The following is a 4581-nucleotide window of genomic DNA, read 5'->3' on the forward strand; positions in this document are numbered from 1 at the left end:
ATCTGTTAATCCTTCTTTGAATCCCAGTTGTCTTAGTATCCGTCGTCGTCTGGGGTTTGTAACATGACCAAAGTATACAAAAGTCTTGTTTTCCCCCCGGGGCTTAAAGGAAAACATTAAATAAAGTTTTGAAGCCTCGAACAGTCTCTCTATCTGGCTTTGTTATTATTACAGTGTCATCTGCAAACTGTGAGATAAGTGGTGCCATGGTTCCTGGAGAGATCTGAATGCCCTGCTGTTTTCCCTCTTGGAAGCTATGTTTGAGCAGTCGATTTCATGTCTCTGCAACCAGCCAGTAAGTAGAGATATGGAGAGAGGGGACAGCCTTGTCGCAGACCTTTGTTTGGTTCCTTTTATGAACCCCACAGATCGTCCATGGATCATTGGTGCTATCCATTGTATATAAATACACTAGAGTACCCTACTCTGCAAATCAAATTTTCCTTAAGCATATAGAAACCTATGATTAACATTATCGCAGGGTTTGGCGAGTTTAGTGATCATGGCTGGCTCACCTGATCTATCAGCTGAGTGGTAAGCCTCCTTGGGACAATCATCAATATCTCTGCCTATCCAAATGAGATTAGGAAGGCGCCCTTGTAGCAATAGGGCCAGCCTGTCTTTCAATCTATTGGCAATTACCTTAGTCATTCTCTTATACAGTGTAGTCCCCATAGCAATGGGCCTCGGTCTAGTGAGGTTTTGCTTTTTTGGGAATCATTGCAAGGAAGAAGGATTGAATTGCACCTGGTTTGCTCTGCTCCTGTTCGACTTCAATTACCATATGGAGATGGAGGTCGTCCTTAATAATTATGTTCCAGCACAGCACTGTCTTCCGAAGTTGAAGTTCAGTTGGAATCCATCTGGTCCAGTAGCTTTTTACTATGAACAGCTACCGGTTACCAGATTGAAGAATTTGGTTTGTGCCCCGGGGACTTTTTCATTGATGGACTGCAGCTATATGCTGTTGGCTTGAGAAGATGGATAAGTGTGAGAACAATTTCATAACTTCTTTCCTTATCTCCTCATGCTGAACCAGAACCTGGCCTGTTGGGCATTTCAATTGATGAAAGTGTGGATTCTGCGTTTCTTAATAGATGCGTGGAAAAAAGAAAAACCTTTTAACCACAACTGTCGAGATTGTAGGCGCAGCGACTCACTTGCCTGAGCTTCCAATCTTCTATACATACTATAGTCCTCTATGTGTTCTGCATGTGGTTCTCTCTCAATTGCTTGTTCCAATCTTCCTTTCCCATTCACGTGTTTCCTGCTTGTTTTGTAATGCCATTTCCTTCGATCCGCGGAGCCTTTAGTCGTTGTTGAATTGCTACTGCTACTAGTACAAGTCTTCGGTTAAAGCAGTAGGCAGGTCAAATTCCTGGGAGTTTCATTCCAAGTTTCCTCAATCAATTGTATACATTCTGCATTCAGAAGCCAGTGAGCGGAGCGCGGATGCGCTCGCTCAAAGCCGTCTCGCGCTCGCACACGCCCCCTTTACGCAATAGGGCTCAAATAGGCCTCCTCTGTATACAAGGTGCGCAGCCCCTTGTAGTAAGAGAGCCTACGGCGCCTCTTACTACAAGGGGCGTGTGCGATGCCCTAAGGCTTGTGCGCTAGATGCAGCAGCGAGCGCATCCGCGCTCCGCTCACTGGGGCTTGCTGGCTCAGGAATCGACTGGTTCCGAGCAGACTCGTGGAGCTGCTGCTTGGATTATCGTAGAATAAGAGGAGCCGTCTTTTAAAATGACTTTACTTAAAAGACAGATGCCGCCGCTGCGAGGCGAGGGAGCCACTTGTCTGGTCTTGCGATGCACTCACTCCCGTTACGAGAATGAAATGACGCCCCAGCAAGAATAGGCCAAAAAGCGTAGGCTTGAAGCCTGCTAGCGCACACGCCCTTGCGCGCCTACGGCCCTCTTGCTACTTTGGGCTACGCACCTGACGCAATTGGTGCTTATCGCACTCTTGCTATCAGGTATCAAGCCCAAAGTCGCAATAGAGCTTATAAAGCGCCTATTGCTATTGTAGGCTTGGGGGCTTGTGCGCTAGCCTTATAGCTTGGGGCCCCCTATGGCACTCTCGCTACAAGGGATTAAAGTTCCCCTCTTACGTAGGCTTGTGCGATGCCCCCTACTCTTAATAATGCCTTAAGCGCTCACCTTTTTTGGCCGAGACCAAGACTCCTTACTTATCGCACAAAGAGCGGCACAGAGCGGCCGGAGATTGATTGAAAAGGCAGCCCAGCCTGGCCCGCCCCTTTAGTGATAGTGAGAAAGAGCACACACAGACCTCCCCTGACCCACTAATCATCATCTGGCGCGAAGCAAAAAGAAAGGTCCCCCCTCCTTTCCTTCCCAGCCGCCCCCCTAGCCGCCTACCTACTCGTGCTCGTAGCTCGATCGGAGATCAAGAGTGTGGTCCGGCGGAAAACAGAAGTAGTCCGTATCAAGTGAAACGTGAATTGCTCAGTAGTGCTTCGCCACTACCGGAGCTGGCGGAAATAGCTTAATGGTAGAGCATAGCCTTGCCAAGGCTGAGGTTGAGGGTTCAAGTCCCTCCTTCCGCTCCAGGCTTCGTCGTTCAGTGGTAACGAGTAGAGTGCGTCAGTCATCGGTTCTTTTCCGGGCTTTTTCTTTTCTTTCTCATCGAGATTGGGTTGGTGTGTACCGTACTGTTATATGTTGCCTGAGGCCGGAGACCATCCGTGATTTCTGACTTTCTTTTATGAGGAGAATCGCAGTGGAGCCAGTGAGCGGAGCGCGGATGCGCTCGCTCAAAGCCAGCGGGCACTTAGAGTGCCCTATTGCAACAAGGTAAAGGGGCGTCAAGTGCCCCCATTACGTAGGCTTGTGCGCTAGCTTACGCGGGCGTGTGCGCGTTATGCCCTAAGGCTTGTGCGCTAGCCTTATAGCTTGGGGGCCCTAAGGCTGGCTTGTGCGCTAGTATGGCGTGTGCGCTTTATGGCCGCGATTGTAGGCTTGAGGCTTTCTACCTGATAGCAAGAGTGCGATAAGCACCAATTGCGTCAGGTGCGTAGCCCTGACGCTTAAGAGCTTGACGCGCGAGAGGGGCATGTGCGCATGGCAGCAAGTGGGCTTGAAGCGCCTATTGCGACTTTGGGCTGCAAGTGCCCGCGGGCGTCAGTGAAGAGGGCTTGAAGCCTGCCTATAAAGCGCCTTTACACAATAGGGCCCTTTATAGGCAGCCTCTGCTGCATCTCTGTTTCATTAAGCTTTCTACTCTCATATGCAACGGGGTGTCCCTCTTGCACCAATACCCCACCGATAGCAAAGTCTGAAGCGTCACTGTGGACTGAAAAGGTTGGGTGTGGTCTGGGAGTCGCAACACCCCGGATCTTTTCTCACGGCTTGCTTGAGGTCTTCGAATGCTCTTTGGCACTCCTCCGACCAAACCCACGCTCGGTCCTTCTTTAAGAGATCCGTAAGTGGAGCGGCTCGAAGTGCCAGATATAAACCGCCTATAATAGAATAGTTTACGAGACCAAGGAATGATCGTAACTCATTCACCTTGACTGGTGCCTCCCACTCGGTGATAGCACGGACCTTCTCCTTGTCCATGCGAATGTGCCCATCCCCGATCCAGTGTCCCAAGAACATAATCTCCCCTTGCGAAGGATTATCAAATTCCTTTACATAAAGGCTGTTCTTCCTCAATACTTCATAAAAGGTACGGAGGTGGGCGACATGCTCTTCCAAAGAACAGCTATAATGACAATGTCATCGAGGTATACCACCACTTTCTTATCCAAAGACTGACTATTTGAATAGCTCATTCATGAGGGTGCAAAAAAAAGGTAGCGGGGGCATTCGTCAACCCAAAGGGCATCACCAGAAAGTCAAATGCACTATATCTCGTAACACAGGGGGCTCATCACCCTCTGCGATGCGCACCTGATAGTAACCCGATCGGAGGTCTAGCTTTGAAAAAGACCTTGCACCCCCAAGCTGATCAAAGAGATCTGCAATCTGTGGGATTGGGTAAAAGTGCTTTTTTGTAACCTTATCTTATTGAGTGCGCGATAGTCGATGCACAGCCCCACTCGAATAAGAGGCTTCCATCATGCTTATTTAGTTTGAAAGAGGACCGGGGCCCCATAAGGTGCCTTTGATGCCTGTATGAACCCGGCCTCAAGCAGACCTTGTCTCCCAAGCTCTGCCAGCTCGGGAGGGGCAATCCGCCAAACCAGCCCGCCTGAGCAGGTTGTTTGGCTCCGGGCTCCAACTCAATTTTGTGGTCCACTGCTCTCCTCGGCGGCAGTGTTTTGGGCAATGATTGGGGCATAACATCCTAGAACTCCTCTAGGACTTGTTGCACTTCCTTGGGCACGGGCCCCGTCAATCCCCACTTTGAAGGCTGCCACATAGGTGGCCTGACCCCGTTTCAGGCCTTTTTCTAGCTTACGTGCTGAGACAAGCTCGACCCCCTCTTTCTCCTTTCCTTTCTTGACACAGGAACAAGGGGCTTCCTCACCCATCATGCATATAGAGCCAAGAAATTGCATGGGGACAACCTTTGCAGTTTGCAAGAATTCCATACCGAGTATGACCTGGAAGTCATCCA

The 4581-nt window shown here is 49.8% G+C and overlaps 1 non-coding gene across 1 annotated transcript; it reads left to right on the forward strand.

Moving 5' to 3' along the window:
• The first annotated feature begins 2494 nt into the window (after positions 1-2494).
• On the forward strand, positions 2495-2566 carry TRNAG-GCC (transfer RNA glycine (anticodon GCC)). The gene has a single exon. It is a non-coding gene; the product is annotated as a tRNA-Gly (tRNA).
• The last annotated feature ends 2015 nt before the right edge of the window (positions 2567-4581 follow it).

The sequence above is a fragment of the Aristolochia californica genome, unplaced genomic scaffold, assembly GCF_029961685.1.
Source record: "Aristolochia californica isolate CCGP_79_NKW_82.1479 unplaced genomic scaffold, dmAriCali1.0.hap1 SCAF_490, whole genome shotgun sequence".
NCBI lineage: Eukaryota > Viridiplantae > Streptophyta > Magnoliopsida > Piperales > Aristolochiaceae > Aristolochia > Aristolochia californica.